Source organism: Petaurus breviceps, unplaced genomic scaffold, assembly GCF_028583685.1.
Source record: "Petaurus breviceps papuanus isolate PSGF00001 unplaced genomic scaffold, PetGlider_PUasm1.0 90594, whole genome shotgun sequence".
Lineage (NCBI taxonomy): Eukaryota > Metazoa > Chordata > Mammalia > Diprotodontia > Petauridae > Petaurus > Petaurus breviceps.
The window spans coordinates 5,241,516-5,265,653 of NW_027187281.1; positions in this window are offsets into that span (position 1 = coordinate 5,241,516).

Here is a 24,138-nt window from a genome sequence, read left to right on the forward strand (position 1 = left end):
AATACTGTCCACTGGTGAAGGACAGTGCTGTTGTTGCAGGGGTCTGGGAGCCTTTCTGTTGGTTCAGAAGCCCTGAAGAAGGATTTTCTTGTTGTATGTTTACAGAAATCCTGGGAGAGGGCTTTGCTAATGTGTTCAGGGGTTCTAGGACTGTTCTACAGACAGAGGATGAATTCATGTAGGGACTGGCAATGTATCTTATGGTCTTGCTAAGCCTTGTCTCCCCAGGAACTAAGATTGCTGAGAACTTGCCTCCTGTCAAGATGAAGAAAAGACCTCCATTTGGGTATTAAGTGCTGTGTTTAAACTTGATGTAACTCTGGGGTAGATTCAATTGTGATCCAGGGGTGGGGAACTTTTGACCTTATGTTTGGAAACTAATCTACATTTGAGAAGAGGGGCTTTGTGGTGGACTTAATTAAGGTATAGCCTAGGGGTGGAGTAGTATTTAGAACAGGGACTTTGTAATTGATTGAATGATTGGAAGGTCCTGGGGTGGGGTAGTCCTTGGAGATTATTTAATCACACTTAGTAAATGCTGTATTTTGAATGATGTCATGTTTTGATCTTCTCTGTTCTTGGTTTGTCACTGAATAAAATAGAGAGCACCTATGCTGGTATTTTGAACCTGGGAAGTTGCCTTTCCTTGGCATTACATTACAGTATATTGGATAACCGATATTCCCACAGCCCCTCCAACATTTCCATTTTTTTATAATCTTTGCCAGTTCTACACTCTCATTACCCAAATGTTCCACACCATGCTTCTTGCCTATGCTTCCTGGATTTCATATGAGTATACTTTTCTAATATACAATACTCCCCCCTTCTCAAATTTTATTTATTGTGTTCCTTTTGAATATGGCATATCCTCATATAACCATATTGCAAGTATGAGGCCTATCCCTCTAAGTTTCTGTTATACCTATGAGATCTAATTTGCCTCCTTTCATTAGAATATGTTTCACCTTATTTATTACCCATATTACACATTTTTGCAATAGAGGTTATTGAGACCATGGATTTTCTCTTGGTTCCCTCCTTAGATACTGGTTCCTATGAATTTCTGTGCTTTTCCACTGCTATTCTTCACACTGTTTTAGCTTGGCAAATATATGGAGAGCAGTTTTCTCTCTCCACCTCCATTTTAGTGAATATATTCTTCTGATTCCTAACACTTCAGGTACACATATTTTTACCAACCCTAGTTAGGTATACTCTATTCCTATCTCATTATTCTGATATATTTTAAGCCATGGCCCAAAATAAAACTCTTATTCTCAAAACTTTTTTCTTTAATAGTTATTCACTTCTCAAATTTGCCTTTTTCTTCAGGATCCCCCAACAATACAATGTGATGAGAAAAATACACCATCTGTGTCCTGAAGGTATTTATTTCTCAAGCAGAATGTCATAACCCATAACTGCATTCTATATTCCTTCTGGCACTGTTACAGGATCACAGATTTAGAGCAGGGAGGAACCTCAAAGGGATCTTAAGAGATGAAAAAAAAAGGAGGATTAGAGACATTGAATGACTTGCCTCTTTTCAAACAGGCAGCAATAAGTAACAGGAATTGAATTCTAGCCCAGGTGCTCTGACTCCTAATCCAGAGCTTTCTCCACTCATATCATTCTGTGGTCATCAGGTTTGGATAACCTCTCCATCACATTGCAGATACATGTCTTCCAATGTTAGCAGACTTCCTGATGTTAATGTTATCATCAGCCAGTTCATTGAAAAGTATTTATTGCTGGAGTGGAGGTAGGTTAAGTAATAGGAGGACAAGGCAGTAGGCAGATATAAAGTGGAGGAGTGTGGAAAGATAGGAAAAAAGAGATATGCAGAAACATACAAACAAGATTAGGAGTAGAATCTCTTGGGGAAAGCATATTTATATATGTATGCATGTATGTGTATATATGTATGTATATATTAATACTTATATAAAATATATCCATGCTCAATTGTAGGCTTAGGGTGGCAGGGTGGGAGGAGGAAGGGGGAAAAAAAAGAAAACAAGAAAAAAGTGTATAGCAGAGAACAAAAGAAAACCTACAGGAGCAGAGTCCAGATGGTGGAGTAGAAGAAGGACCTCCCTGCTGCTCTGGCTTCCACCTTCCCCAATCCATATAAAAGGGGACTCTAAACAAACTTTGGAGCTGCAGAACCCACAAAATGACACAGAGAAGCTAACCTACCCCTAAGGACAGCACGGCAGGCCAGCAGGAACCAGCCAGTGCAGTGCTCTGGGAGCTGAGCGCAGCCAAGACTTTAGCCTTAGGGCAGGCCTGACCAGCTGCTAGCCAGAGGAACTCCAGATCAGTAGCACCTGTGGGCGTTTCCAGATTTATCAACACATAGATGAGAAGGACAAAATGAGAGATCAGTGCAGTCTGGACTTTGGGACCCAGTAAGTGGGAGTGCATGGCTTTTGCCCCTGGGGCAAGAAGCCACTGAGACACTGGCACAGCCAGGCAGCGCCACATGGCAGCTTTAGCTCCTGGCCTGCAGAGTGTAGGGGGACCAAGCACCAGTCTGAGGGGTAATTGCTCTTGCTTTAACCTGCTTGGATCTGGATTGCAGTCTAGCATGGAGGTCCTGGGGTGTGTGTCCAGCTTGCCAGAGCGTGTGAAGACCTCAGAGAGGGCACCCAACTAATACCTCCAGCAGCTGAGAAAACCCCAGGATTTGGGACAAAAGCTCCCCTGTGTGGTGGCAGAGTTCTACTGTGGCAAAAAACCCAGGGGTCAAGTGACTGAGGGGTGACATGACCAGGCAAAGGAATCAAAGCAGACAGAAGATTCCAACATTAGACTCCTATTTTGGGGACAAAAAGGAGCAAAACATTGAAGAGGAGGAAGTGATCAAAATCAGAACACCTGTACCAAAAGCTCCCAAGAAAAATACAAGCTGGTTATAAGCCATAGAGGACCATAAGAAGCAGATAAGAGAAGTGGAGGAAAAATTGGGAAGACAATTGAGGATAATGCAAGAAAATTATGAAATGGGAATCAACAGCCTGGCTGAGGAAAATACCACCTTAAAAAATAGACTAACTCAAATGGCAAAAGAGGCTCAAAAAGGCAATGAGGAGGAGAATGCCTTAAAAATTTGAATTTGCCAGATGGAAAAAGAATCTCAAAAGCTCACTGAGGAGAATCATTGCTTCAGAATTAGATTGGAGTAAATGGAAGCTAATGACTTTATGAGAAATAAAGATGCTGTTAAACAGATCCAAACAAATGAAAGAATAGAAGGCAATGTGAAATACCTCATGGGAAAAAAAAAAAACACTGACCTGGAAAATAGATCCAGGAGAGATAATTTAAAAATTATTTAACTACCTGAAAGCTATGATCAAAGAAAGACCTAGAAATCATCCTCCAGGAAATTCTCAAAGAAAACTACCCTGATGTTTTAGAACCAGAGGGCAAAATAGAGGATGAAAGAATCCACTGATCACCTGTTGAAAAAGATCCCAAGAAGAAAACTCCTAGAAATGTTATAGCCAGGTTATGGAATTCCCAGACTAAGGATAGAATATTAACAAGCAGCCAGGAAGAAACAATTTGAATATTGTGGAAACACAATCAGGATAACACAGGATCTGGCAGCTTCTACACTGAGGGATCGAGGGGCTTGGAATATGATATTCTGGAGGGCAAAGGACCTGGGATTAAAATGAAGAGTCACCTACCCAGCAAAACTGAGTATCATGTTTCAGGGGAAAATATGGTCATTCAGTGGAATAGAGGACTTTCAAGCACTCTTGCTGAAAAAACCAGAGTTGAATAGAAAATTTGACATTCAGATACAAGATCCAAGAGATGCATGAGAAGGTAAACAGGAAAAAAAAAATATAAGGATCTTATCAAAGTTGAACTACTAACATTCCTACATGGAAAAACAATAATTGTAACTTATGAAACATTCCTCAATAGTTGAAGGGAATAGAAATATATATATATGTCTATATATGAGGGTATATGGGCATATGAATACATATGTGAGTGTGTGTATACATGTTTACAGGTATCCATAGATAGAGGGCATAGGACCAATTTAACAGGAAGAGATGATACTTAAAAGGTGAAATTAAGAGGTGAGAGAGGAATATAATGAGAGGAGATGGTGAGAGACAGAATGGGGTACACTATCTCATAAAGAACAGGCAAGGGAAAATGGTTACAATGGAGGGGAAGAATAGGAAGGCAAAAGGGAATGGGTCAAACTTATTCCTATTGAATTTGGCTTGAGGAGGGAATGAAATACACACTAAATAGGATATGTCACCCTCCAGGAGAGTAGGGGGGAAGGGGATGAGAGGGGTATGATGGAAGGGAGGGCAGGCTGAGGGGGAAGGGAAGTTGGAAGCACCCACTTTTCAAAAGGGATGGGATCAAAGTAGAGAATAGAACAAGTGGGAGGTGTGATAGCAGGGAGGGAAATATAGTCAGTCTTTTACAATATATCTACTATGTTATTGTTTTGCATTAGCCACACATGTACAATCTATACTGAACTGCTTGTCTTCCCAGTAAGGGTAGGTGACAAGGGAGGAAGGAAATTAATCTGGAATTCAAAGTTTTAAAATCAAATATTTAAATATATATTATTATTATTAATACTATTTTACATGTAATTGGGAAATAAGATGTACAGGCTATGAGGCATAGAGATCCACTGGAAAAATTGAAAGGGGTATGGGAGAAAATATGGGAGACAGCAGATTGGAGGAGGGGATATACTGTGGGACTGATATTTTGGGTCGGTGGGTAGGGGAAAAACGGGGAGAAAATTTGTAACTCAAAATCTGGCAGAACTGAATGATGTAAATCAGAAGTTAATAAAGCATTTGAAAAATAAAAAAAGAAAGCCTACAAAGAATAAAGATGGACAGCTTTCAACTTAATGCACAGTATTTAATATATATATATATTTAATATATGTATATATCATTTCTTCAAATGATAAATTATTGCTGTTTATTTTGAATCTTCACCTATGTTCTATTATGCACATGACATTTTTTTTTCTTTTCTTATTTTATATTTAAGTTTATAATGTTTCTTTTTCTTTTCTTATGTATTTAAGTTTTAGCATTTGTCTAAAATGAAAAAAAAACATTTAAAGGAGAAATTTATTTTCCCTCACAAACTGTAGATTGAAGATAATTCTTCAAGAGGTGTTATTTACTCCAGGGATTTTAGCTTCTTGTGTGGGGAGGAGGAGTGGTGGGGCAGGTCAACTTGCAATTCAGACAAACCTCATGGTTACTTGGCACTAGCAGAAAAACAAAGAGAGGTATGCCTAGGTGGTACAGTGAATAGAGCACCAGCCCTGAAGTCAGGAGGACCTGAGTTCAAATCCAGCCTCAGGCACTTTGCACTTATTGGTTGTGTGACCTTGGGCAAGTTGCTTAACCCCAATTGCCTCAAAAAAAGCAAAAAAAAAAAAAGAAAATTAAAACAAAGAGAGCTAAAGTTCTTTCTTGCTGGGAGGTCCTCAGTCCTCTAGAGTAGTTTTTGTTGCTGGCTCTCATGGTTAATCCACATGATTAAGAGTTGAGCCTAGATCTTTGGCACAGAACTGGAGCATGATGGTGACTGCAGGCAGCCACCCTGGCACGTCATGTGAAGGAAGACCCTTGGAGCTCGTCTTCTGCAAAGAGTTTGAAATAACAGAAACTCTTCTAAATTCTGAAGCCCACATGCTTCCAGAGCATTGAAAACAACAGAATGAATGTGCAGAGGATGAACAAGAACTGTCAGAGGTTTTCATAAAAATTTTAAATTAGAATGCTGTAGCAGCAAGCACCCTAGCATCCCCAGAGTGGCTGCCAACACAGGTTCTTAGATATGCTTTTCTAAAGGAAAGCAAATCAAAATGGATTAACAATTTTGCTTTAATCAAACATATGTCATTTACCTAGTTCAGGGGGAAAAGGTCAGCACCCCAAATGTCAGAGAATACAAACAAGTTGCAAGCAGACAGAGAAACAGATCAGCAGACAGGCTGCCAGCTGTTTGACCATTACATCCATACCTTGTCAGTTACCAACATCTGGGTTTTCAAAGCCAGAGGTCTCAATGGCTGCCCAGAGTGTCATGTGGTCAAATCACATAACTCTTCTCAAAGTGAGCCCCAAAACAAAATCTCACATCAGGGTATATATAGCCTTCTCCTGGCTCAGAGAATGTCACAACCCAGGTGTGGGCATTCCTAAAAAAACAAGCCTCCCGCCACAGGCTCCTGGTGAACACATTCAGTATTAGGGGGCAGAGTATATTTTCATATTTGGGAAGGTTCTCAGAGTCACTTATGCTTATCAAAGGGCCTAGGGACAGGGAAGATCTTAAATCCCCATTCCCATAACAAATGCACATTTTAGTTTTTTTAAAAACAGGGAAACTCTTGCTAGTGTTCAGAGTTTGTTATTTCCAGGAAAAGCTCCATAAGCTTGAGTGGTCCTGTGTCACAAACCTTTGTCCTGAGCCAGCAGAAGTGGTGAATGTTCTGATTCCAAACCTTGAGGGTTGATTTGAAGATGAAAAATTGCAACAGATTCTTGATGATATCCAGACCAAAAGGAGCTTCTAGAACCCAAGAGTAATAGAAACTGATCCCTTCAGTGAAGACAGAAGAGAAAATTTCCTAAAATTCTTCTGTAACTGGGGAAACTTAGACTCCTGCCAGAGACCATACAGAAATTTAGTCACAAAAGTTGGTCAAGCCTCCTGTGTACAAGGCAATGCAAAGTCTTGCATCAACAAGTAGTTCAAATTTGTAAACAGTTATGATTCTGATTGACTCTTTGAATAACTGAGATGTGACCAGGGCCAGTAATGCCACTGACATTTAAAGGGGCTTTGGGATGATTTCCTTTAATGAAGGGTTTTCAGATGAGGTAGAGGACCAGTACATATATGCTTGCATCATCTTCTCCATCCCTTCTCTTAAAGGGAAATGTTTAAGAGAAAAGAGTGCAGTGAGAGAATTTAACTAGTAAATATATATGGAATGTTATGGACTACTTCATATCACTGAATTTAGCACTTTATTTACATTCACATTTCTGGTTTGAATTTCAACCTATTGTGAAATATTGACCCAGATTAGAATAAATAAAAATAACTTGAGGAAAAAAAAGTTGTGTCTCATATGAATGATGGAAGGAAAAATCAAAGTAAACCTATACCTGAATGTTTGAAATTCTTTAAAAACAGGAAAACTCAACACCTCACAACCTTGAAATACCATATAGTCAATTTGGCAGTCTTAGGGCATCACTGTATTTAAGTTCAAAAGAGCCTTGATTTAGGAGGTTCAGTTTGGCCTTTCACATATCCTCAAGGCTTTGAGGTTTTGGAACAGGAGGGAATTTGTTGAATTTTCTCTTATCTGACAGTTGCTCTGGGAAAGGGTACTTTCTGGATTTAAGCTAGTCCTTGATCCTGACATTCAATTCAATATAAGTTTGATATATCAAAAGAAGGTATTGGGGAGGACCAGAGAGAAGAAAATGAGACTTGATTCTGGTTGGGTCATCACAATGAACTAAGTTTGAGACAATTTTTTTCTAGCCCTAAAATTTTAGCATTGATTTCTGAAAGGTCATGCAAATATATATACACACACATTTATATATTTGTGATTGCTTCTCCCACACCCTAAAATCTGTTACTGTAATTTGATCTAATAATAGAAAAAGGAATGGGTGGATTCTGTATTAGATAACCAGTTAATTGTGCAATTCCTAAGAAGTAAACTTACTCTAGGAAATAAAATTATTTTCCAATAAAAAAATAGTTGAGCCAAACTACTAATTTACTGTTTTTCAGGTGCTAGAGATTCCCAACTGAGACTTTACTTACCATCCTCCTGCCTTTTCCATTGAGATCATTCTAGCTTGCTAAGCTGCCTTTGTTTGGCAATTAGTAACCTATTCTCAGGCAGCTAGATGCAGATGATAGAGTGCTGGGTCAGAAGTCAGGAAGACTCATTTTCCTGAGTTGAAATCCAGCCTCAGACACTTACTAGCTTTGTGACCCCGAGCAAGTCACTTAACCTGTCTACCTCAGTTTCCTTAACTGTAAAATAGGCATAATAACAGCACCCACATCCCAGGGCTGTTATGGGTATGGAATTATATAATATTTGCAAAGCACAGTGACTGGCACAGTCAGTGCTTAATGATTTGCATGTAACTACTGAAGATTCAAAGAAAGGTGAAAGACAGTCCCTGCCATCAAGGAGCTCACACACATTCGTGAGTGGAAGACAGAAGTCAAAAAACAGGCAAACAAAAACATGCAAGATATATACAATATAAATAGATGGTAATCTCAAAGGAAGAGCACTAGCAATTAGGATTGCTAGCTGGGGAAGGCCACTGGCAGAAAGTGTGATTAGAGTTGAGCCAGTCAGAAGAGCCAAAACAGCAAAGAGCCCAATGCAGTTCTTCAATAGTCCTTCCATTTAACTTTTGTCAACTTTCTAATCTCATTCCTCACAATGCCTTTACAAGACTTCTGTTCTCTCCCACCTTCTCACTACCTCCTTACTTCTTCACCTCTGCTAAGAAATGACCTAGCTTCCTACTTTACTAAGAATAATGGAGCTATCCAGTATGAACTCTCTAAGTTCCCCCCATCTCCATTCATCAAAACTTAGCAGCATCACTACTTCCTTTATTCAGGTCACAGAAGAAAAGGCATCTCTACTCCTCACTAAGGTTAACTTTATCCTTGGTCCTGCTTCCTCCTGCTTCTTTTAGATCTTTGTTCCAGAAGTCATCTACTTTCCCTCGTGTTACTTCCACCCCTCTCTCTCCACTGATTAACTCTTATTTATTTTCAAAAATATTCCACAATCCTTTTGCTTATATTTTTTTTCCCAAAGCCCATTGACCTGCATGAGAGGCAGGGTAGGCTTGGTGAGAGCAGAAAAAACCCGAGTTTTCTTCAGACCTTTTTCAAACTTTGAGCTGATTTTAGGGTTTCTTGCTTCCAGCTTGGAGAAGGAAGATAGAAGAAGCCAACTCCATTTCAGTTTGCCAAAGGAAAAGATTCTGGGAAAGCAGGAGAGGAGTTGGCAGTCTCCATCTTGTTGTCTTCTTCCCAGAGGATTTTCTTTCAGCAACCTGAAGTGAGATTGGCCTCTTTCATTTTCTCTCTCGAAGCTGGAAGCCAGAAATACCCAAAGCAACTCAAAACTTAAAGAAGATTTGAAGAAAACTCAAGGTCTCTTGCTCTCACCAACTCCCACTATTCACAAAGAGAAGGGCATTCAGCTTCACAAATAAGGAGAAAGTCTTTTTTACAGATCTTTTAAAATATAAAAGACTTTTAAAAATATAAAATCTTTGACCCCTTCTTGGCTTCCAGCAATTATCCCCTCTTTCTTCTCCCTTTCTTTGATAAACTTTTGTGTTTTCTGTAGTTGATCTTTTCCACCTCTTCACTTTTTCTCAGCTTCTTGTCATTTGGCTCATGTTCTCACCAATTAATTGAAATTATGTTCTGTCTCTGTCTGTCTCTCTGTCTCTCTTATCTGTCTCTCATTGTTTCTTTCTGTCTGACTATCTCTTTTTCTCTCTTTACATTTTACCTTCCCTCCCTCCCACAATATCAACTGCACTATCTCAATATAGATGACCCTCAAATCTTTATTTTCTGTCCTTTCTTCCAACCTTGAGACCCTACATTTATCCTCTTCTTTCTGTATTTCTATACCACTACATAATGACCAGAAGACTCATCTCACTACCGCCACTTGACTATTATAATTGTCTTCAAACAGAGCTTTTGACCTTCAAACTCTCCTCTTCCTTAAGGCTGCCAGAAAATTCATTCTTATGCATAGATCTGGTGACTTCATTTCTTTGTACAAAAATCATGAGTAGCTCCCTATTCACTGGCAAGTAAACTTCCAATTCCTCTAACTGTCATTCATGGCCAACCATAAGCTGACATCACCCAGTTTTTCCATCCTTATCACATATTATTCACCTGCACACACTCTATTCTATAAGAAAATTGTTCTATTATATTTCCATTATTATTCCCAGAGCTCTAAATTCCATTCCTTGCTCATGCTATGTCCTATGCTTAGAATACCTTCCCTGCCCTCATGCAGATTTTGATGTCCTAATAATATTTTAAAGTCTTACTCAAATATTACCTCTTCCATGAAGTTTTCTCTGATTCCTGAGGCAAATCTTTCTTCTCTTGGGACCTCACATGATATTTTGTTTCACAGATGTAGAAAGCACATAAGATTTGGAATCAACAGGGACCTAAATTTGAATCCTACCTCTGATGGTTGCTAACTGTGTGATCATGGACAAGTCAGTTAATCTCTCAAAGCCTCAATTTCTTCATGTATAAAATTGTGACATTACTTAGAGTATTCATTTCATAGGTATGTTGTGAGATTCAAATAAGATAATGTGCTTTGCAAAACTTGAACACAATGTAGATATTGGCTATTATTTGTACCATTATCTTTTCAATGCACTTGCTCTGTAATATTATGTATTATCATTTTTGAACTATCTTGCTCTTCTGTTGCAATAAATAAAACAAAACAAAAAAAACACCTATAGCTTCAAGTTGAAAGCACAGGTCACATGGAAGCTTTATTGTTACTATAATCCATGGCAAAGAGGACCAATTAGATCAAAAATGAAAATCTCCAAGTGAACCCCCTGATAAACAATTTCCAGGTAGCTTATATAGCATAAAATTAAGAACACATGATGGAGGGAGTTATGCTGTTGGTAAATATACAGCAACAAATTTCTTACATGGAGATAAGAGAACAGAATACACTCTTCCCAGATCCAGTTTTGTGACATCTTATAACCTTGTTAGGTCCACTGAAGAAGAACAATGATAATGAAGATATAATTACAGTCTTAACTCAGTGGTTTAGATTTTCAGGAGGACCCAGTGTACCATCTTTGAGTTATATTCTAATAATGGTAACCTATAATCTCATTTTTTTAAGCAGAGGGTACAGTTGGATCATTAAGCTTCCTACCTTGTATTATAGCACCACAAAGTCAGGAACCAGATCTTGTATAACTTTTTTTTTTCTCCCTCAGTATCTATGGCAGATAGGGGGTATAGTGAAGAGAAAGCTGGATCTGGATTGAGGAAGACTTGAATTTGAATGTTGTCTCAGACACTTATTAGCTGTGTGATTATTCTGAAATCTGCATATTTCATATTAAAAGAAGTAAACTAGTAGCTTATCATGCAAACACATATAGTAAATAAAACAGTTTGATTAATTCAATAGGGTAAAGTTATTTAGGGCAGTTAGGTGGCACAATAGATAGAACACTGCGTTTGGAATTAGGAAGACTGATCTTCATGAGTTCAAATCTGCCTTCAGAAACTTATTAGCTACATGACTCTGGACAAGTCACTTTCTCCTATTTGCCTAACTTTCATCATCTGCAAAATGAGCTAGAGAAGGAAATAGCAAGCCACTCCAGTATCTTTGCCACAGAAACACAGATTTAGCAACCATTGTGTGTACAACACCATTCTAGCATTTATATATCACTTTAATACTTAGAAAATGTTTCATAGGGGTGGAGCCAAGATGGTGGAGTAAAAGCACAAACTTGGCGTGGGCTCTGGCTCCAACCACTTCCAATACCTGTCCAAAAAAAATGACTCTAAACAAATTTTAAAGTTACAGAACCCACAAAGTGACAGACAGAAACAAATCTCCTGCTAAAGGAAGCCTGGAAGGCCAACAGGAAAGGTCTATCTCAGTGCAATGGGAGCCAAGCACAGTCCCCCATGTGCCATGGTTCTGGCCTCAGGGAGTCCCAGACTGGCCAGAGCAGAATTCAGGAGAGTGAATCACCAGCAGCTGTGGCAGTTTCCAGAGTTCTCAACCCATAAATGCCAAAGAAAAAATAAAATGTCAGTAGGGAACTCTGTTGGAAGGGTGAAAGAAGAGCACAGCCTGGCCCCTGCCCCTGGGATGAGAAGTGGAGGCATCATGGCAGCGGCAGCTGCTGCCACATGGCTGCTTCCAGAGTTGCTGGCCTGCAGATCATATGGAGACCAAGTGACCATTCAGAGAGTAATCGCTCTTGCTTTGACCTGCTTAGATCTGGATCTCAGTCTTGGGTGGTAGTCCTGGGGTGTGTGGCCAGTGTGCCAGAGGTTGTGGGGACTGCAGAGAGGGCACACTCCTAACAGCTCTGGCAGCTGTGAAAACCCCAGCGATCTGGGACAAAGTTCTCTCCATTCTGGAAGCAGAGTTCTACCATGGCAAAGAGCTCTAAAGTCAAGTAATTGGCAAGATGAGCAGTCAGAAGAGGCACAATCAGACCATACAGTCCTTTTGGGGGGACAAAAAGGATCAAACCATGAAACTGGAGGAAGACAATGAAGTCAAAACTCCTGCATCAAAAGCTTCCAAGAAAAATATGAATTGATCACAGGCTATGGAGGAGTTCAAGAAGGATTTTGAAGATCAAGTAAGAGAAGTGGAGGGAAAATTGGGAAGAGAAATAAGAATGATGCAAGAAAATTATGAAAAGCAAGTCAACAGGTTGCTAAAGGAGACCCAAAAAACTACTGAAGAAAATAAACACCTTAAAAATGGCAAAAGAGACCCAAAAAGACAATAAGGAGAAGAATGCCTTAAAAAGACAAATTTGCCAGATGGAAAAGGAATTTTAAAAACTCACTGAAAAGAATAATTTCTTCAAAATTATATTAGAGCAAAATTGGAAGCTAATGACTTTATGAGAAATCAAGATATTATAAAACAGATCCAAACAAATGAAAAAATAGAACACAATGTGAAATATCTCATTGGAAAAACCACTGACCTGGAAAATAGATCCAGGAGAGATAATTTAAAAAATATTCGACTACTTGAAAGCCATGATCAAAAAAAGAGCCTAGATACCATCTTTCAAGAAATTTTCAAGCAAAATTGCCCTGATATTCTAAAACCATAGAGCAAAATAGAAATTGAAAAAAATTCATTGATCCCCTCTTGAAAATGATCCCAAAAAGAAAACTTCTAGGAATATTATAGCCAAAATCCAGAGTTCGCAGGTCAAGGAAAAAATACTGCAAGCAGTCAGGAAGGAACAATTTGAGTACTGTGGAAACACAATCAGGATAACACAGGATCTGGCAGCTTCTACACTGAGGGATCAAAGGGTTTGGAATATGATATGCCAGAGGTCAAAGGAGCTAGGATTAAAACCAAGAATCACCTACCCAGCAAAACTGAGTATAATGCTTCAGGGGAAAATATGGTCATTCACTGAAATAGAGGATTTTCAAGCATTCTTGATGAAAAAACAAGAGCTGAACAGAAAATTTGACTTTCAAATACAAGAAGCAAGAGAAGCATGAGAAGGCAAATGGGGAAAAGAAACCATAAAGAACTTATCAAACTTGAACTATTTGTATTCCTACATGGAAAAATGATAATTGTAACTTATGAAACTTTTCTCAATATGAAGAGAGTTGAAGGGAATACATGTATGTGTATATATATATATATATATATATATATATATGTGTGTGTATGTATACATGCATATATATGTATGTATAGAAGAGTGTATGTGTATATAAATATATATGTGAGTGTGTGCATATGTGTGTATACATAGACAGAGGGCACAGGATGAATTGAATATAAAGGGATGATATCTAAAAAATAAAATTAAGAGGTGAGATAGGAATATATTGGGAGGAGAAAGGAAGAGATCGATTAAGGTAAATTATCTCATATTAAAGAGGCAAGAGAACAATGGAGGGGAAGAACAGGAAGGTGAAAGGGAATGGGTCAACCTTACTCTCATTGAATTTGGCTTAAGGAGGGAATAACATACACACTTAATTGGGTATCTTACCCTATAGGAAAGCAGGGGGGAAGGGGAAAAGAGGGGGGATCATAGAAGGGAGGACAGATTGGGGGAAAGGCTAGTTAGAAGCTAACACTTTTGAAAAGGGACAGGGTAAAAGTAGGAAATAGAAAAAGTGGGGGGGGGGCAGGATAGGATGGAGGGAAATATTGTTAGTCTTCCATAATATAACTACTATGGAAATGTTTTGTGTAACTATGCATGTGCAACCTATGTTAAATTGCTTATCTTCCCAGTGGTGGTGGGTGAGGAGGGAAGAAGGGAAAGAATATGGAACTCAAAGTGTCAAAAACAAATGTTAAAATCATTGTTTTTTTACATGCAACTGGGAAATAAGATATACAGACACAGGGGTATAGAAATCCATCTTTTCCTACTAGAAATTTATGGGGGATGGGGGAGGATATAAGAGAGAACAGATTGGGGGAAAAGGTATTCAGTAGGGTCACTATTTTGGGGTGGGAGTAGGGGAAAGACAGGGAGAAAAATTTGTAACTCAAAATTTTGTGGAAATAAATATTGAGAACTAAAAATAAATAAATGAATTGAAAAATTTTAATTATGCAAAATATCTGAACCACTTGACAATGAGGAAAGGAAAAAATAAAACTAAAACATCATTTTGTTGACAAAAAAGAAAATGTTTCATATATATTACCTCAACCAATTCTCACAACAACCACACAAAATTAATTCTACGATTATTTTCATTTTAGAGATGAGATGACTGAAATTGAGAGAAGTTCAAATACTTGAGAATAGCCATGTAACTAATAAGTGACTGAGACTCCTGGTTCCAAGCCCAGTGCCCTATCCACTGGTTCACTCAGGTGCCCCACATAAGAGTGACAGAAATATTAATAAGTACATTTATAAATCTTCTAAGACACAAGGTATTAATAAATAGTGACATTCCTAAACAAACATTTCCAAATATTCCCATCAAAATCACAGCAAATATAATATTCTGTGAAAATCGTAGTGGAGCATAGGGAGCCTCAAACCACTTAAGACACCATCTGAACCTGTCTTTACCTAAGGGCCCCAAAACAAAGAAGTGATATTGAAAAGCAAAGTTGAGAATGTATAAGTCTTACAATATGCAAACCTGCAATCATTTGACATTTATTTTTATTCTAAGCATCATTATCTTGCTCATAGACAGTGGGAGGCTTTCCTTTTGAGTGAAACTCTACAAATCACCACACATCATGAAGAAATAAAGGTCTCTAACATCCTGTGTATCCCTAGTAGGGCTACTGAGTTATTTTCCTAGTTCTGCTGATGGATTGAAGATGGGCACACAAAAATTGGCCACGCGTTGGCAGAGGTTTGCTGGGAATGTGTCACTGGAGATTTGGCACTTCTACTGAAGAAACAGCTGGAAGTGCAGCAAGAGGTGGGGAGACACACTCATGACTCAATAACTTTTTCTCCTTTTCCTGAGCAAATATTTAAAGAGATTGCTTGCTATTATTCCTAGCTGCCAGGTCAGAGCACCCTGTCCTCTGTTTTCTTCACAGGAAGTATTTTCCCAGAGGAAAAGTTAGAGAAAATAACCAGATGCATGACTCAAGTATGAAAATTCCTCGGAAGTGGGATTTCAGGGACTGCTTGTTGGATTGGACTATACTGTTTTACTTTTCATCTATTGTCATTTCACCCACACTATAAACTTCCAGGAGACAGTTAAAGAAGTTAATCTTTTTTATTCCCCACAGAGTCAAGCATGGTGGTAAGCCTGTTACTTGATAAATAAGAAGGAAGGAAGGAAGGAAGGAAGGAAGGAAGGAAGGAAGGAAGGAAGGAAGGAAGGAAGGAAGGAAAACATAAGGAATGAAAGAAAGAAGAGCGAAGGAATGAGGGAAAGAGGGAAGGAAGGAAGGAAGAAAGGAAGGAAGGAAGGAAGGAAGGAAGGAAGGAAGGAAGGAAGGAAGGAAGGAAGGAAGGAAGGAAGGAAGGAAAACATAAGGGATGAAAGAAAGAAGAGAGAAGGAATGAGGGAGAAGAGAAAGAAAGAAAAGAAGGAAGAAACAAAGGAAGAAAGGAAATAAAGAAAAGATAAGAAGGAAGGAAAGGAGAGAGGGAATAAGAGAAAGGAGGAAGCAAGGATGGAAGGAAGGCAAGAGGGAGGGAGGGAAGAAGCAAGGAAGTAGAGAAAAGGGAAGAGAAAGAAGGGAGGAAGAAAGAAAAGGAAGAATGGAGAAAAAGAATATGGAATAAAGGAGGGAAGGAATTGAATAGATAAAGAATATATTAAGGATTAACCTAATCAGTTTTTCATTGCTAAAAAATACAAAGCCAGAAAAAAAGTCTCATGAAGCAAGGGAAACTGATTAAATGGATGAACAGACTCCTTTTCTTTAGTTATGAAAAAGACTCAGAACAATCAAGCAGGAGAAGTTATGGAACCACTTTTCCTAGAGACCTTAATATCAGGATCATTAACCTATGTCATTTCCTAAAAGGTTAAATTAAAGCACAGGGGAAGTGGGTGTTCCCAACATGTGAGTACATGTACTCACAGAGGTATGAGGAACTTGTCAACAGAATAGAGGGGATATTTGATAAATAACTTTTGTTATTCTTGAGTTATTTCAATCCAGTCCAACTATCTGTAACTCTATTTAGAATTTTCTTGGCAAAGATACTGGAGTGGTTTGCCATTTCCTTCTCCAGATAATTTTACAAACGAAGAACTGAGGCAAATGGGGTTAACTGACTAACCCAAGGTCACATAGCTACTACATATCTGATACTGAATTTGGACTCAGGAAAATGAATCCCCAAGATTCCAAGCCCAGTGCACTATCCACTGCACCACCTACCTTCCCTAAATAACTTTACTCTATTGAAATTAATCTATTTTATTTGCTACATGTGTTTTCATGATAAGCTATTAAGTTTACTTCTTTTCATATGGAATAGGGAGAATGGGAAAGTTTAACTGAAATTCAGGAGATAAAGGGTTCAAAACACCTGCTTTGAATGAGCAGCAGCAGACACAGCAGTGGATTTCTTAGTCATCAGAATGAGAAAAGCTTGGAATGATTTCATAAATCTAACTGGTCCTTTTTACACTAGAAATCCCATCTGCTGGTCTCAGATTTGTAGGCTACAGATGCCCACTTTGCTTTTAATAATGACTATGTCTTGATGCTGAGAGTATGATGGAATAGAAGGGGCAGTTCTCTCAGAACGCAAGTTCCCTGAAGGCAAGAACTGCTCCATTTTTGTCTTTGCATTCCAAGGCCTGACACATAGTAAGTGCTTCATTATTATCATTTATGCTGCAATACATAATGTTGACATGAAGTGCATTGCATTGCATTGTGTGGAGTCCTATCCTGCCTTACTATTGGGGTGGTCTACATCAGGTTTTCAGGTAATACCACTACAATAACATCTGGGTGGGTGAGTCATTCCACCCACATATATTCACTCTAAGGATTCCAGAACCATTCATTGGCAGGAGTGTAAATGACATAGAAAGGCTCTTTGACTACGTTCTATGAAACAAAAGTAACTGCTGGAATATTTGACTAGACCATTGATAATGAGGATCAAATTAGAGCCATACAGAATTATTACTGATGGAATCATATTAAAAATGTGCAAACTAAAAAAAAGGGGGTGGCAGCTAGGTGGTACAGTGAATACAGCACTGGCCCTGGAGTCAGGAGGATATGAGTTCAAATCTGGCCTCAGACACTTGACACACTCACTAGCCGTGTGACTTTGGGCAAGTCACTTAGCCCCAATTGCCCTCCAAAAAGCAAAAAATAAATCTGCAAACTGCTCAGATGGTACATTTGAAAGACAATGTAGCATGGTGGATAGAGTTCAAAGCTTGGAGTTAGGAACACCTAGGTTCAAATCCCATGTCTGATATTTTGTATGGGACCATTCACAACTGAATCATTTACCATCTTTGATCTTCAGCTTCCTCATCTATAAAATGAGAGCTCTGGATTGGATGACTTCCAAGCTCCCTTCTAGATCTAAAGTTATGTCTCTTTTGTCAGATTAGGACACAAAGATAAATAGGTGGCTTGCCAAATTAGTTCATCAATATGCAGGTTTTGAAAAAGCACTGCGGACAGACAATAAGTTGTGGCCTGAATTGAGTAGGAGGAGGAAAGCAGGCTGTTTCAAATTTGGGAAACTGTGCAGTGCTTTCAAAGATCCCAAGCTGTCACTGCTATAAAATCTCATCTCTTTAACACCTCTACTTTCTCAGTAATGCTATATGGCTGCAAATCATGGAATGCTAAACCTTCTGGAGCTTAAAATGAAAAATCAGCTAAAGGGCAATAAAGGCTTAGTATCACTGATGGCTTGCAAATGAGAAGTGGAATGAAAGACATTAGTAGACAGAAAGGGAGATGATAGAGCCATATAGTGAGACTGAGAAACAATAGAGGGACAAGATGAGTGTATTGGTTCCTTTGGAATTTTAAAAGCATAAGAGAAAGGCTAGATCCTCCATGAATAATATTTTAGAAAACAAGGACTAGAATTGTATAATGGATATGGGCCATGGAACCCTACCATCTCCCAAGAATTAAAGTGACTGACCAGTCACTCAAAGAAAAAAGGTGAGACACATGGGGGGTATCAGCAGACTGAAACACATTACAAAGACTTACAGAGTAGAAGCAGGGTAAAGGGTGATATTAAAGAAATGTGTGAGATAGATAGTCATGGTGAGAGTGAGGGATACCCAATGAATGACATGCTCTTTTGGTATCTTTGTGATGTCAAGAAAAAGTGAGCAAAGTCTGCAGCAATTTGAGTGGGCCCATTGTTACAAACTAATGGGATGATGTGGACAAGGGTCTCACAGGAAAGGCAGGTATGGATGATTCACAGCCTTGATCATGGAAAGGCATATCCATTTGGAGGACATCACAGATTCATTTAGGTATTTATATATGGACAACAATCACATTGAATGAGAAATCATAGGGAATTGTAATTTGCTTCAGCAAAACATTTGTTCACACCAGTAAGATGGCAGATTCACCAAATTCATTGTGTTTAGGCAGAATTGCTTTCATCTCCATGCAGCATTAAATAACCACTTACTAAAGCCCTAAGGAGGCAAAGTCAATAGTTATTCTGGGAGAGCAGGAGATGAGCACATATCCCTCCCCACGTAACGCCCCCCACCCCGGCTCTTGCCAAATACAATTAGACATTCTATAACAAAAGTCTTTTCTTACTTCCAAACTTAGTTCAACTGAATCTGCTATTTCTGGAAAGCTATGTGTTAAATACTTAGTTGGTAAATTGTCATATTTCTCATTAATTTATAAATTCAAATATATTTTACCTTCACATTTAGTTGATCTTCATTTAACAATGATTTCAGAAACATTGATTTCCATATCTTCCCATTGTCTATCTATTTAGTAGAGAATGATATGTAAACAAACAAATAATATTATCTTGCCTCCATAGTCTCTCCACTCTCCAATCAATTTCCCCACAATAGTCTATGTAGCTGCCACAAAAATCTTTCCTGATTCTCAGGATTGATTGTGTAACACACACTCTAAAACTTTCAGTGGCTCCCCATTGCCTAGAGAATGAAGTACAAGCTCCTTATCTTGGCATCCAATTCCCTCTACGTTCTTACTCCAGTCTTCTGTTTCAGCTTTGTTTCATTCTACATCCCTTCACATCCCCTGCAATTCAGCCAATCCCACCTTCTTGCTTTCATGTAAAGGCTATCTGCTATGCTGGAAATTCACTTTCTAAGCAGAGTTCTCCAAAGTCCCCTTGCAAAATGACATAGATAGATCCTGAGTCAGAAGGCCTGGGTTTACGTCCTGGTCTGCAACTTACTGCCTCTGTAATTATGAGCAAATCACAAACTATTGGGGCTTCAATTTCCTCATCTACAAAATGAAGACAATGAACTACAGGATATCCAAGGCAACTTTTGACTTTATCAATAATCCTCTTTTTATTTCCTTTCTTTCTAACAGATCCAATTTGGCTGTCAGCTTTTCTTTGAAACTTTACCTGACACCTCCTCCTCCTCCATTCTTCTTTTACTTCTCAAATGTTCTAAGAACTCTTTGGATTTCATCTTTATCTTTATCACATTCTGCCTTACAACATAATTATTTCTGTTCATGGCATATCCCTCCCCTCAAGTAGATTGTAGACCCATTGGCTGTAGGGACAGTGCCATATTTTTTCATCTTTGCATCCCCTGAGGTGCAGAGAATGCTCAACAGGAATCAACACACTTGTTGTAAAGGAAGAAGAGATCTCTGAGCTTGACCTTGGAGGATGGAAAGAATTTTAAGAAGTAGTGATTAGGAAAGAGTCCATTCCAGGTAGAGTATAATATTGAGGAAAGATGCAGAGGTGGGAAAGGGCAAAACAAGGATGGGGAACAGTGAAGCTTAGAATATGTATGTCATGTATGGACTAAAAGTTGGTGAGTAGGTTAGCTCTAGATTGTGGAGTGCCTCGAATGATATATGAACTTTATCCTGGATACAGTAGAGAATCTGAAAGATTTTTGAGTGAAGGAGTGACTTGATCATTGTTGAGCAATTGGAATATTAATCTGGAAGCTGTGAGTAGAATGAGGGAGAAGTGGAAGACACTAGTAAAGATCCTACAATAGATCAGGCATTTCTCTTTGCTGTAAAATGAAGCACCATTTATAATGAGAATGATTCCTTGATATCTCTGTTTAATAAGTTCAGTTTCGGTATTTTTAGATAGGGTGTAAGATATATGTCTCAGGCTGCAAATTAAACAGCTCTAATTCAGATTTTGTGGACTGGAATTCCCACTCACTTATAAGAAATGCTCACCTTCTTCTTTGATGGCTTTGTAAGTTCAAGCTAAGGAAAAAGGTTCAGAAATACTGCATTATAATAATCTATTTAAGAATATTTAAAGTGATCATTTATTTATGAGGTTTTAATTCCCTCTTTCCAGAATGCTTAGCATGGTACAAAGGCAATTAAAATTCACTTGTAATCATAATAACCATAATTATGGTCTGGGGCATCTCAGTGCCACCTTCCCTTTGCAGTCCCCTTGTGATCTTGTGGTTGGTTCTGCCTTCCTCTCAAGTCAGTGAGCATCTGTCCTCTGGAGCAGCTTCAATCTTCTCTCCGGAAACTGGTCACACATGAAAGCCTTCTCAGTGACTCACACTCACCCCAGGAACCAGCATGCAGCTGTAATCTTCAGTGACTCAGTGTCACCCAACAAGTGAGGACGCTGCTGCAATATTTAGCTGTTCTCTTTCTCTAATGAGAAATCCTCGATCTTTGATATCTCGAGGGTGAAACACCACCCGATTAAAATGCAGAAAAGCATTCTGTCTTGTGCACCCGCTCAATATGGCTCAGTCTTTGATTACAGAGAGGATGATTGGGAGACAGAAGGCCTTTTCATAAGATGTCTTGGAAGAAGGAGGGGCAGTAGAAAATTACTTTCTCTTTTTGTTCAGTAATATCTTTATAAGATAGCATAGTGAAGGAAAAGCTTTAGACCTGGAGTCTAATGGAGCATTAGACCCAGAGTCAGGAAGAATAGCATTCAAACCCCACCTTGAATATTAGGAGCTGTATAATCCTGGGCCAATCATTTAATTTCTCTGGGCCTCAGTTCACTCATCTGTAAAATTTTTCATCATCTATGAAGTCCTTTCTGCTTCCAATTCTATGATATTTCCATTTCAGTTCCAGGATCTCATATTTCCATAGCACTCTAAGGTTTACTAAATGTTTTCCTTATAAAAACCTTGAGAGTTAAGTAACATTATTATCCTCTTTTACAGATAAGGCTCAAAAAGTTTACATGATTTGCCTAAGATTGCACAGCTCATCAAAATAATTTTCACTACAGAGTTTAGAGACTAAGTGGTTAAATCTTTCTCAGTGTCACAGAGTTAAAAAATGTTTTAGGACAACTCAAATCAAACTCTCCTGAATCTGTTATTTTTCAGTCATGTCTGACTCTTCATGACGTCGTGGACCATAATCATGTCCTTGGGGTTTTCTTGGCAAAGATACTGGAATGGTTTATCATGTACTCTTCCACTGATTGAGGCAAACAGAGATTAAGTGATTTGCACAGGGTCACATAGTTGGGTGTGTTTGAGGCTGAATTTGAACTCAGGTCCTCTGGATTCTAGGCCCTTAGCTCTATCCACTGAGCCACCAGGCTGTCTCCCCTCTTAACTCCAAGTATACTGTAAATACTCTTCACTGCATGACATTACTTCATGCATCCCTCCTTAGAACTCTTCTAGCTAGGGCCATATGGTTCACTTCTCTCAGACTTGCCAGTTTATATAGAAAAATATTTTTGCTATAAAACCTACCTGCTCCCAAATATATTCTCTACCAAACCACTGTGGTGCCACCTGACTCTCTTACCTGGAGTTCCCACCATTAGAGTTATTGAGTTTAGGCAACAAAGGTAAAGGTGTTTCCAGAAGATTGTTATAACATCCCCCCCCCCTTTTTTTTCCGTAGAAGAAAGGGGAGGAGAGTCATAGAATATTTCTTTTCAGCAGTCTTCTCTCATTAACAAATTAGTTTATCTAATTAATAAAACCAGTTTATCTTATTAACAAATTGGAACTTTGGGAAACATAGAAAGATTGACCCTGAGGGCATGATAGAGTTACAGAACAGCAGCCAAAAAGGAGGGAACTACTTAAATCTGAAATGCTTGGTAATTAGATTCTGCTTAAGACCTCTTAAAATAAAAGAGTTGTGCTCAGCTTCTATGTACACTGGGGCTTCAGAAGTTAATTTCTAATGAAAGAGAATTGAGTAAAGTGAAGTGATGAGAGGCAGCATAATGGTGGATAAGACATTTCACTAGATTTAGGGTCAGGGTTCAAATTTCGCCTTAGACTTATGAACTGTGTGACCTTGGACAAGCCTCTGTGCTTGAATTTTGTCACCTGTAAGATGATGGGTTCAATTTAATAGCCTCAAAGGTCAAGTCCAGCATGACATCCATGAACCTATGGTTCAATACAGTCAAAAATATTAAGTAAAAAATTTTTTAAAAGGGGCGGCTAGGTGGCACAGTGAGTGAAGCACTGGCCCCAGAGTCAGGAGAACCCTAGTTTGGTTCCAGACTCAGACACTTAACACACACACACACACACACACACACACACACACACACACACTAGCCGTGTAACCTTGGGCAAGTTACTTAACCCCAATTGCCCTCCAAAAGGCAAAAAAAAAAATTTTTTTAAAGAGTAAATGAAGCTTCACTTGGTATCTCCCATCACAGCAACAGGTAGAACAAACAGAATTTGCTGTAGCAAGTAGGAAATGAACGTAAAAACTATCCAGAGTGACAAAAAATTGAGGACTCCTTTTGTAGTCTGTAGGGGAAAGCAAATTTTGCAATGACCTACAAAGACTATGCTACTTTTTCTTCCCCCTCCTCCCCCCACCCCAGAGTTGACTAACAAGTTATCTATGCACAAAATTCATATTACTTACTATCTTAGGAAGGAGCTAAAAAAAGACTTGAGTAGCACCTTCTATACTCCATATTATTAAAAAGAAGCCTATTGAAATAATGGAAGAAGCACCTTTGGGTGAAAATAAAGGAGGGAAAAGGATCTAAAAATATAGCAGAGATTCTTGTCTCTATCAGAAGGTTGTATAATGGGACCACAGAAATTTGGAATTAAGTAATAGGAATTAAATCATTCCTTGCTTAAGGGGGTTAGGGGTGGGAACCAAGACCTTTTCAGGAAAAATTCACACTTTAAGAAATATATGCAGCATCAAGTCATGCAATTGGAGTCCGAGGAAGAAGAAATGAGTGTGTGGGGGTGAGGGTGGGGAAAATCATTCTTTGATGAAGCATACTGAAGCAACTACATGTAGATCTGATATAAAAAGAGATGTCTGATATTTTCTAAGAGTATTCATTTGACAAAATGGCTCCAAAAATGTGTCCAACAAGATGACTACTACCCAGTACTGATGAATTCTGTGGAGTCAAATAATGTAGACAGAAACTATCTAGAATGCATTTCTACTTATTACTCAATCCTAATAAAATAAATAAATGATTAAATAAATATTTGGCAGCCCACATAGTGTTTTTCATCATTGTTGTCTATTGAGTAAAGATAAGGATTTGGGGAAATGAAGATTTGAGATGTTGACAGCTGGTTAAGAATATGTAATTTGTA